At 37.6% G+C, this 12,226-nt stretch overlaps 1 pseudogene; it reads right to left on the bottom strand.

Moving 5' to 3' along the window:
* Positions 1–5,070: 5,070 nt before the first annotated feature.
* On the bottom strand, positions 5,071–5,788 carry LOC138175342 (centrin-1-like; annotated as a pseudogene).
* Between the last annotated feature and the right edge of the window lie 6,438 nt (positions 5,789–12,226).

Raw genomic sequence — 12,226 nt, 5'->3', positions numbered from 1 at the left:
AGGACCTGAGTTCAAATCTGACCTCAGACACTTAACACTGAACTAGCTGTGTGACCTTGATCAAGTCACTTGACCTCAATTGCCCTGCCTTCCCCATTGCAAAAAATAAAAACAAACAAAAAAAAACACCCGATAAAATACATAAACCTTTGGTTAATTTGATTAATAAAAGAAGAAAACCAAATTACCAGCTTCAAAAATGAAAAGGGTGAATTCAGTAACAATGAAGAGGAAAATTAAAACAATAATTAGGAGCTATTTTGCCCAACTGTATGCCAATAAATTTGACAATCTTAGTGAAATGGATAAATATTAATATTTATCTCAATAGATGCAGAAAAAGCTTTTGACAAAATACAATACCCATTTCTATTAAAGACACTAGAGAGCATAGGAAAAAAATGAAATCTTCCTTAAAATAATAAGTAGCATCTATATAAAATCATCAGGAAATATTCTATGTAATGGGGATAAGCTAGTAGCATTTCTAATAGGATTGGGGGTGAAACAAGGATGTCCATTATCACCACTGTTATTCAACATGGTGCTAGAAATGTTAGCTTCAGCAATAAGAGAAGAAAAAGAAATTGAAGGAATTAGAATAAGCAAAGAAGAAACAAAGCTATCACTCTGCAGATGATATGATGGTATACTTAGAAAATCAAGTAAAATGCTACTTGAAATAATAAACAATTTTAGCAGGACTGCTAAATTTTGCAAAATAAAAATGCAAGATATAAAATAAATCCACATAAATCATTGGCATTTCTATATATTACTAAAAAAAAAAAAGCCCAACAGCAAGAGATAGAAAAAAGAAATTTCATTTGAAGTTATTGTAAACATTATAAAATATTTGCAAGTCTACCTGCCAAGACAAGCCTAGGAACTATATGAACACAATTACAAAACATTTTTCACACAAATAAAGTCAGATCGAATTAATTGGGAAAATATTAGTTGTTCAAGGGTAAGTGGAGAAAATATAATAAAATGACAATTGTACATAAATTAATTTATTTATTCAGTGCCATACCAATCAAACTATCAAAAATTATTTTATAAAGCTAGAAAATAATATAACAAAATCCATCTGGAAGAACAAAAGGTCCAGAATATCAAGAGAATTAATGAAAAGAAATGCAAGGAAAAAGGGCAGCTAGGTGGTGCAGTGAATAGAGCAGTGGCCCTGGAGTCAGGAGGACCTGAGTTCAAATATGGCCTCAGGCACTTAACACACTTACTAGCCATGTGACTTTGGGCAAGTCACTTAAGCCCAACTGCCCTCCAAAAAAGCAAAAACAAAAAAACAAAACAAAACAAAAGAAATGCAAGGAAAGGTGGCCTAACCATACCAGATCTTAAATTGTATTATAAAGCAACAATCATCAAAACTATTTGGTACTGGCTAAGAAATAGAGTAGTGGATCAGTGGAATAGGTTAGGTACACAAAACACAGTAGTCAGTGACTATAGTAATCTACTGTTTGATAAAGACTCCAGTTTCTGGGATAAGAACTCACTATTTAACAAAAACTGCTGGGAAAACTGGTAAACAGTATGGCAGAAACTAGGCATAGACCAACATCTTACAATGAATACCAAAATAGAGTCAAAATGGATGCACAATTTAGATATATAATATGACACTATATGCAAACTAGGAGAGCAAAGAATAGTTTAACTGTCAGATCCATGGAGAAGTGAAGAATTTATGACCAAAGAAGTGATAGAGAACATTATGAAATAAAAAAAGATGATTTTGATTACATGAAAATGAAAAGGTTTTCACAAACAAAGCCAATGCAATCAAGGAGAAAGCTGGGAAATAATTTTTACAGGCAGTGTCTCTGATAAGGGTCTCATTTCTTTTTTTTAATAATTTTTTTTTAAATTTTATTTATTTATTTTAAAGCAATTGGGGTTAAGTAACTTGCTCAAGGTTACACAGCCAGTTATTTCTGGGTGTGGTGCTAAGTATCAGAGCCTGGATTCGATCCCAGGTCATCCTGACACTGGAGCCGGTGCTCTTACTCACTGTGCCACCTGGCCACCCCTAAGCAATTGGGGTTAAGTAACTTGCTCAAAGTTATACAGCCAGGTGTTTCTGGGTGGGTACTAAGTGTCTGAGACCAGATTTGATCCCATGTCATCTCGACTCTGGGGCCAGTGCTCTTATTCGCTGTGCTACCTGGCTGCCCCTTCATTTCTAAACTATATGGGGAATTGAGTCAAATATAAATGAATATAAGTCATTACCCAAATGATAAATGGTCAAAGTATATGTATAGGAATTTTTCAGATGAAGAAATTAAAACTATCTATAGTCACATGAAAAAAAATGCTCTAAATCACTATTGATTAGAGAAAGGCAAATCAAAACAACTTTTTGAGGTACCACATCACACGTATTAGATTGGCTAACAGGACAAAACAGGAAAGTGATAAATGTTGGAGATGTAGGATAATTGTAACACTAGTGCATTGTTTGTGGAGTTGTGAACTGATTCAACCATTCTGGAGAGGAATTTGGAAGTATGACCAAAGGCTTATGAAAGTATGCATACCCTTTGACCCAGCAATACCAGTTCTGTGTCTGTATCCCAAAGAGATTATAAAAATGGGAAAAGGACCCACATGTATAAAAATATTTGTAAGCAGCTCTTTTGGTGGTGGCAAAGAATTGGAAATTGAAGGGATGTTCATCAACTGGGGAATGGCTGAACAAGATATGGTATATGAATGTAATGGAATGCTATTGTTCCATAAGAAATGATGAGCAAGCTGAATTCAGAAAAAAAATGGAAATATTTAAATGAACTGCTTAGTGAAGTGAGCAGAATCAGCACATTGTAAACAGTAACAGCCACATTGTGGGATAACTCACTTTGATAGACTTAGCAAGAGCGCAGCAATGCAAGAATCTAAGACAACTCCAACAGACTCAATATGGAAAATGCTCTCCACATCCAGAAAAAGTTCTATGGAGTGTGAATGCAGATGAAAGCAGACTATTTGTCCTCTTTTTTTGTTTCTTTTCATGATTCCTTCTATTGGTTCTAATTCTTCTTTACCACATGACTAATGTAAAAACATTTTTAATATGAATGTATATGTAGAGCCTATATCAAACTGCATGCCATCTTGTGGAGGAGGGTGGAGGAGAGAGGGAAAGTTTAAAACTCAAAATCTTAGGGAAGAGAATGATGAAAACTAAAAATTAATTAATTAATTTTTAAAAATGTATATACATGACACATGAACTATAAGATGATTTAACAGGTGCTGAAATAACAAAGTCAGGATATACAAGAAGAGATAGCCAAAAATATGTCATAATGCTTAAAGAGCTTTAAACATGGTTAGACACCAAATGTCTATGTTGGGCTCTTTTCATTCTCTAAACGTTTTATTGCCCTAACCCCTTAGAAATCTCATCCCTTTGGTGACTTCATAGTCTCTATGAAAATGTTTCCAAACTTTATCTTCAGAGCTCCAGTCCTTTCTTTTCAAATGCCTGCTGAACTGGTCCACCTGACTGCGCTATGTGCATATTTGGTCTTAAACAAAATTTATCATCTTTCTCCATATATCACTTCATCACCTTGCCTTTTCTATTATGATTTATGAAATCAGCACCCCTTCAACATTCAGAGCTACTAGTCGCCTTTGATTCTTCTTTCTCCCTCACTCCATAATCTCCATCAGCTGTCCATCTTTCATTTCTACCTTCATAATTTCTCTTACATCTAATCTGTCCTTGCCATTTCCACTGCAACCACTCTACACATCTCATCTCACCTAGCCCATTGAAATAGCTTCTTAATTTGTCTTACTTCCTCTATATGATCACATTCCTAACCATTCTGTACACTGCTGCCTAAGTAATCTTCTAACACACCATTATGCCATTTTTCTAGTGTTAAAAAAAATGATTGCTCCATATTACCTATTAAAAAAGAGTAAACATTAATGACCCTTTATAAGCTGTCTCCAATCTTTCTATACGTCCTTTTTTATTTTAAACAAGAAAGACTTTATTCACAACAGAGAAAGTAAATAGCATCAACACAGAACAGACCACTGGGAGTTACAAAGCAGTGTTTCAAACTACCCCTGTGGGACACTTGGTGGTCAGTGTCCATACATCAGAGGAGGAGAAAGTCATGGATTGATAAGAACCAAAGGTTCTTAGAGCTAACCAGTAAAGAGGAACTTGTGACAAAATCAGTAGAAAATAGCCACGGTTACATTAGATTTCTAATGAAGATAACAACAGCCAGTTCCCTTCCTTCCAAGCAGGGAAAAGGGAAAATGGCTTTGCTAAATACTTGAAACACAACCCGCCCCACTAACCCCAATTTTCAAAGCAACTATGCCCTTAAAGCTTAAGAACTAAGGAAAGGCTTATTTGTGTGTGTTCTTTTTTAACATTAGTTAAAATCCAACCTATGCTATTTATGATTTTCTTAGGCTAACATTACATTTATCTTTTTTCATTTAGTGCCCTGGCCTGGAAAACGGAAAGAGCATTTGCCAGGATGACACACAAAGTGGATGAGCTAGATGCAGCTACCCCAGCACTGACTGGAGAGGATGATGCCATGGGACACTCCAAGCCCTCCATGAGACAACAGATATGTCAGTGTGTTTCAGACACAACAAAGAAGTTGGTAAGCTAGTTTCTTCTTAAAAGAGCTCAGTCTATGAAAATCAAAGGGGTGAATGGAAAAGGGAGGGAAAAATGGCCTGGAATGGTGGCCTACAAGCCAATCACATGGACCTGCTGTATCATACACCTGAGGATGGCAGGGGGGAGAGATAATGGAAGCCAGGAGATAAGGGAACCAACAGCACCTTAAAGATATTCTTTGTTCCCACGTTGGTGGACATAACACTTGAATTTTGCTCTGTTTTTTGGTGTAAAATTCATGAATGAAAGAAGAGATGCCAGGCAGAAGGGGGGGAGGGGAGTTTTAGGCCCCCATCCTTATGCCTAGAGGGCTCTGAATTGGTGAATCCATTGACAAGGTGTATTATCTAGAACTATGTTTTTAGAATTCTTTAGAAAACATACAATTGAATCAAGTATTTGCCAATATAATTATCTAGATAAATTAGTGGAAGGGGAAAATCAGCCTCCATGTACTATAGTGATGCCTCAAAAAATAAAAACAAGGAACCTTCATAACCAGTCAATCTCTTTGTATGTACCTGCAAAAGGGGAAGAGATATTGACCTCAATAGAGACCGGTCTTTTTCATGATCCGCAGGAACTCCTGTTCATTGACTTCTCCATCACTTTCTCCATCAGCTTCATCAATCATTTCCTGCAGTTCCTCATCAGTGAGGTTTTCCCCTAGCTCTCTGGCTACACGTTTTAAGTTCTTGAAGGAGATTTTCCCTGTTTCATCATCATAGAAGTCTGAAAGCTTTCAGAATTTCTTCTTTGGTGTCCTTTTCAGCCATTTTTTGAGTCATCACAGCCAAGAAGTCATTGAAACTGATTTTTCCGTCCCCTCCTTGTCAATGTCAGGTATCATTTTTTTGATCTCTTCTTTCTTGGGTTTGAAGTCCAGAGCTCTCATGGCCACCCTGAGCTCCTTAACATCTATTGTCCCAGTTCCATCTGTATCAAAGATATCAAATGCCTCTCTAATTTCTTGTTTCTGGTCCTCTGTGAGTTCAGGTTTGGGTCCCATCTTCTTTCTTGGGGGGGGGGGGGGTGGTGGAGCCCAGGTTTGGCTTCTTGATGGTACTGGCCTGGCCTGGGCTGAGGCAAAGTAGGCCGACCAGATTCCATCATGGGGGGAGGGAGGGAGCAGCGGGTCAGGAGGAGGCCAGCCTGGTGATGGGCCGGGCTGGGGGCCGGGTGGCCACTGGGTGGGTGACAGGCCGGGCCAGCCACAGACCAGGGGGTTGACCAAGCAATGGGGTCCCCGCGCTAGGGGGGCCAAGCCACGGTAGGGACACCGAGGCAAGGGGCCGGGAGCATGAGGAGCAGGCCCCACCGGGGCTGAGGCGGCAGCTGTGGTGGTGGAGGTGGTGACAGTGGGGGCACCCAGAACAGGAAGGGGAAGGGAGGCCAGAAGAGAGTTCCCCACCAGGGCCAAGGGAAAGACAAGACCACTGCCCTGCCAGGCCACCAAGTAGGATCGAGAGGGAATTGTGGGGCAGGAGGGGGAGTAGCCCCACTCACCATGCCTCAGCTCCCAAAGGCTAACCACAGCCACTCCTTTCTATACATCCTTACTTCATATTATTATCCTTCAAAGAATCTACATTCCAGTCAAACTGAACTACTTGTCATCTCACATATTTCCATACCCATTGCTTTAATCACATTGTTACCTTTTGTTATAGGAATGTAAATTTTTAATTTACTTTAATTAATTTTATTTAATTTATTAATTAAATTAAAAAAATTAAATTTAATGTAATCCCTGCCCCTAGATTAAGTGCACCTGGAACCTGTGGTGGGAGGCTTGTTTTTCTGGAACATCCATACCTTGGTTCTTTGTGATTGGGCAGTGAGTCAACAGGGTTGTTACATTCTCTGAGCCAGGAGAAAGCTATATAATCCCTGATGTGAGACTTTGCTTTGGGGTTCACTTTGAGAAGTGTTGTGTGATTTGACCAGATGAGACTCTGGGCAGCGGTTGACAGCCCCTGGCTGTGAAAAACCCAGATGCTGATGTTTCTTTCTCTGGTAACTGATTTGGTATGGATGTAATGGTTGGACAGCTGGAGGCCTGTCTGTTTGAAATGTTTCTGTCTGTAAACTCTGAAGTTCGGGATGATGACCTTTTTCCCCTGAACTAGGTAAATGATATGTTTGATTGATTAAAGCAAGATTGTTAATCCATTTTGAGTTGCTTTCCATTAGAAAAGCAGATCTAAGAACTTGTGTTGGCAGCCACCCTGGGGATACTGGGGTGCTTGCTGCTACACCTTTTCATAAAATGATCTTTCCTCCAAGAAGTCTTCCATCATCCTCATTCTCATATCCTTGGTGAAATGAAAATAACTCTTCATCACGTTTCTCTTGGTACTTTCATGAGGTCCCTATCAGTACTTTCTATTGTATCATAGTTACTTTGTTTTATGTGATCTCTTATTGGGTAAATTCCTTGAGAGCAGCACCTATAGCAGTATCTTTTTTTTTATCCCTGGCACCTAGCACAGCACTTTGTACATAGTAGACTCCTAAAACATGTTTGTCAAACTGAATTATGGTTTTGGAGTCTTTTTTTTTTCTTCCTCAAATCACCTCGGCCATTTTTCTTCCAGGGACTTGAGACTCACATTTCAAATTCTATGAAAAACATCTTTGATACAGTATAATGTTAAGCAAGAGTGCTGGTGAAAAATGTGATTGGTTTTCTCCCATGAAGTATGTTGTCACAGAGTTAGGTTTGTATGTTGCCAATGGTTAAGTCCTGCAACTGGTCTGTCTGTGTGTAACTTGAGATTACATGTCTTTCCTTAAGCAACCACATTGCTTTGTCTAATTCAGAATGAATGAGTTTTTATGGGATAAGACTGCCTGGTTGGATGCAACAATATAAGCTGAGAATTTTCTGCCCTATTATATGCCTCTTATTGGATAAATTCCAAAGGGAATGGGGCATTTATGGACATGATGAAGGAATAAATCACTCTGGAGTCTTGCTTAAAGCTTTTCATCATTTATATGAGTAAACAGGCTTGGATGAACAGCTGAATCAAAAAGGAAATTATGTGAAATGAAATACCTACTCTTTGAAGTAAAAACATTTTTCCCCAAGAAGGCTCTAAGCTTCAAGTTGAATGGTATGGTGAATTAATATCTGCACTACTATAAGTGAAATAGAATCACTAAGGTAATGGCTATCCATGTAGTCCTAACTGGATAAAAAATTGTAATCCAACAACTATCTTCCGTAACAAAGTTCATATGGATAAAGTAATATGGGAATTCCTTCTAGGCAATCAAAATATGAGAGTGATTCTATTCTCTAGGATCCACTTATCCACATTTTCTCCATCACAGTCGAAACTTTCAACCAAACCATCTGTCAGGATAAGTAGGATAAGGTTTTAATTACTTACAGCAATGCAATTATACCATTAATGTTCAGCTCAAATTGAACCCATTCTATTTAATTAGCAATACAGCTGTGAGTAGAGAGGGGAGGGTATTTTCAGATAGCCGTCATGAGAGGTTATGATGACTTCTTCAGTTACCAGGGCTAAGCTCTGGCAAAATTCCTGTTCCAATTCTCTCCCATATGAAAATCTATATTGCTTCCCATAACCAGAAAGAATGGTTGTAATGACCATGTATATGTATATGGAGTCCTTATATCATTCCAAATGCCTAGGATAGTATTGGTATAGCTTATTGCCAAATTACCTTCTTTTCATTTCACCTCAATTTTAAAAATATTAACCTACTATTTGGTATGTAGGAAAAAAGCACTGGTTCTTGAACTCAGAGGATCTCAGTTCAAATTCTACCTTTGAATCATAACTACTTGTAGATCTTTGGGCTAGTCACTTAAAATGCCTGGCCTGTCTCATATTCCTACCAAAAGAGACAGACAGGCAGACACAGAGAAAGCAAGAGAATTGTACTATCAGATGATTTCTTAGGTCCCTTTTATACATCAATGATCACATAATCCCACCATGGGTCTAGCATTGCACTAGCCATAATGAAGCTTACAAAAGGAATGGATGTTTCCAATTCCAAACAGGGTTTCCAATTTTCTATGACCTTATATAGTAGTAGATAAATGTACACATATAAATACAATAGTCAAGAAGAAAAATTTATAGCAATATATAATTAAGTTGATAACTGTTTAACAGTATTTGTGCTACAGATATCACATGTTAATATTATCATATGAACATAGATTAGGATTTTGAAGTCTTAAGAACTTTCCAGAGGGTCCTTTTTCCCCCCTTTGGACAAAGCTATCTTGTCCAACCATCTCATATTACAGAGGAGGACACTGAGGTCCAGAGAGTTTAAGTTACTTGCCCAAGGTCATTCATAGTTCAGCACAGGCAGAAATTATTATGAGCTGAAGTAATTGGAAAACGATTCATGTAGGAAATGGAATGTAATTTAGACCTTGAAGAACAATTTATGCTTATATAGAGAGAGAAGGAATAAGGAGGGTATTCTATGTGACAAAAATAATCTGTGACAGAAATAATGTGCAAACATGTGAAAGAAATGAACAGAGTTTATGACACAGGACAATGAGGAGACAAACAGTTGGGATCTGCTGGTTATTTTTTTAAGGCAATCAGGTTTAAATGACTTGTTCAGGGTCACATAGCTAGTAAGTATCTGAGGCCAAATTTGAACTCAAGTCCTCCTGACTTCAGGGCCAGTGTTCTATCCACTGTGCCACTGGGCTGCCCCATGATTTGTTTATTTTTAATGTAAAATATTTCAGGATAAGTTTTGAAAGGTAAAACAAGACAGATTTTGGTGGATTTTAAAATCTAAGAACAGTGTATATTCTGTATGGAGATTTTCTCCTTCCAAGATGCTTACATTAAATAATCTTAAAACCCTGAAGATGCCTTTATTTGCCATAAGTTTCAATATCTGGTTCATGCTAATAATTGTTTTCTAATGTATACTCTAATATTTCTATCAAGTTGTGCTATCATCAAAGTGGATGAGTCATTAATAAGTAGAAAAGTCAAGGGGAAAGAGGGATATAGGGTAAATTTGGGTATGTTTTCTTCCAGGGGCTTGAGACTCACATTTCAAATTTTATGAAAAACATCTTTGATACAGTATAATGTTAAACAAGAGTGCTGGTGAAAAATGTGATTGGTTTTCTCCCATGAAGTATGTTGTCACAGAGTTAGATTTTTATGTTGCCAATGTGCCAGGGTATGCTTGATGTGCTATCATAACATCTAGGAAGACAAACACTGAAATATGACATGTGGCCCAAGAAACTAATATCATCTTAGGTTTCATTAATAAAAGCATAGTTTTGGGGTGGCTCAGTGAATAGAATGCCAGTCATGGAATCAGGAGGACCTGAGTTCAAATACGGCCTCAGACATTTAACACTTACTAGCCTTGTGACCTTGGGCAAGTCACTTAATCCCAATTCCCTTGCCTTCCCCCCTCCAAAAAGCAAAAAATAAATAAATAAATAAATAAAGGCATAGTGTCCCTCAAAAGAGAGGTGATAAATCTACTGCCTCACTAAAGCTAGAATACTGAGTTCAGTTATGGGTGCCACGTTTATGGAAAGATCTGGAAAAGGACAACCAGATAAATAAAAGAACTGGAAGGTATGCCATATGAGGATCAATTGAAAGAACTTGGAATGTTTAGCCCAGAGATGAATAAAGGATATGAGATATTTCATTTTCAAGAATCTGAAGGGCAGGGACGGCCAGGTAGCACAGCGAGTAAGAGCACCAGCTCCAGTGTCGGGATGACCTGGGGATCAAATCCAGGCTCAGACACTTAGCACCCACCCAGAAACACCTGGCTGTGTAACCTTGAGCAAGTTACTTAACCCCAATTGCTTAGGGGTGGCCAGGTGGCTCAGCGAGCAAGAGCACCAGCTCCAGTGTTAGGATGACCTGGGGATCAAATCCAGGCTCAAATGCTTAGCACCATACCCAGTGTGTAACCTTGAGCAAATTACTTAACTCCAATTACTTAAAAAAAGAAAAGAATCTGAAGGGCCAGCATATGAAACAGGGGAAATATCTGCACTGTTTGGTACCAGAAAACAGAAAAAATTAGCAACAGAAGACAACAGGAAAGAGGAGATTTCAGTATGGTTTAAGGATACAACTCCCTAACCATTAGGACTTTTCAAAAATCTTGCCTCTGAAAGTAATGAGTTCCTCATCAGTGCAGGTCTTCAAGTAGAAGTTGGAAACATGCTCCTCAGAGATGTAGAAGCAATTTCTGTTTAAGTATAGAAAGAACTTGATAGCTTCCAAGTTCTCTTCCAACTCTGAGTCGATGATTATGGGAAGAATAATTTTCATTACATAAGAAGCATCATAGCCATTGATGATTACCCAATATTCTGAAACAATATATTTTTAAGTTTTTGTATATTTGGAAAATTGCAACAAAGCATAGCACACATTGTCTAACCCCATGGGATTCAAAATATGCCATAAAATTCCTTTCTGTTTCCTGATTTTTATATCTAACTCTGGTGCCATTGACATTCATAAAATAACTGCTTTCTCCCCTCCTTCTGCATGCCTCCCTCCCATGCCCTCAAAACAGAATTCAGTGAATTGAGCATTCTTACATATAATGAACACAGTATTTTATGTTTAATGTATCATCTTTTATGAGAATGTGCTAGCACAATGATAGAAGGTTTAAGCATGTAATCTATAATTAATACAAAGTACATTGTCATGTGAGGGGGAAATGTGTCCTTTTTGCAGCACTATAAGTGCAGTCATGGAAACTGCTGTAACTACTTGATTGTAATTATTCAACCTCATTGGGGGTCTACAGCTAGCTATTAAAGTGTGAGTGGTCCCTCATGGAGCACTCTCATATCCAATTAAACTTTCACAAGTCTGTTCCAAAGGCAAGCTTCTGATTGTCAAAGGATCACTAGGTCACTTGTCTACTCCATCTGAAATATCAAGAACAATGCATTTGGTATCAATATAAGTACATCAAACTTTTGATTGCCTTTTGCATATAGTGGTGATTAGAGGGTTTGTTTTTTTTAAACAAATCATTTTCACTTTTAAAAAAGCATTATTGAGGCCTTATAAACAAGGCATTTTCCTTTCACCCTCCTACCCCACAGGATCCTTCCTTATCACAAAGAAAAATAACTACAGATCAATAGTGATAAAATTGGCAACATTCCATATCCATAGTCCCCTAACAATCTAGTACAAAGCTGAGTTGTGTTTCATTATCTGTCTCCTGGAACCAATGCCATTCATTGCCTTTCATCTGAGTTCAACTGCATATTCGGGTTATTTTTCATTTATATTTTGTAATTTTTTAATATATTGTTTTCCTGATTTGTTTTCTTCACCATTAATCAGTTCCAACAAATTAGCCATTATTCTGTGAATTCTTCATTTTCTTTATTTCTTATGGTACAATGAGATACATATTCCACTATTTATTGTCATCCCCCAATTAATATATAATTGATTTATTTTCAAAATTTTGATAAGAAGAATAAGTAATATCATGAAT

Source organism: Petaurus breviceps, unplaced genomic scaffold (genome assembly GCF_028583685.1).
Source record: "Petaurus breviceps papuanus isolate PSGF00001 unplaced genomic scaffold, PetGlider_PUasm1.0 77, whole genome shotgun sequence".
NCBI lineage: Eukaryota > Metazoa > Chordata > Mammalia > Diprotodontia > Petauridae > Petaurus > Petaurus breviceps.
Note: the sequence above shows the minus strand (reverse complement) of the source record. Positions and strands in the feature narration are given on the sequence as shown.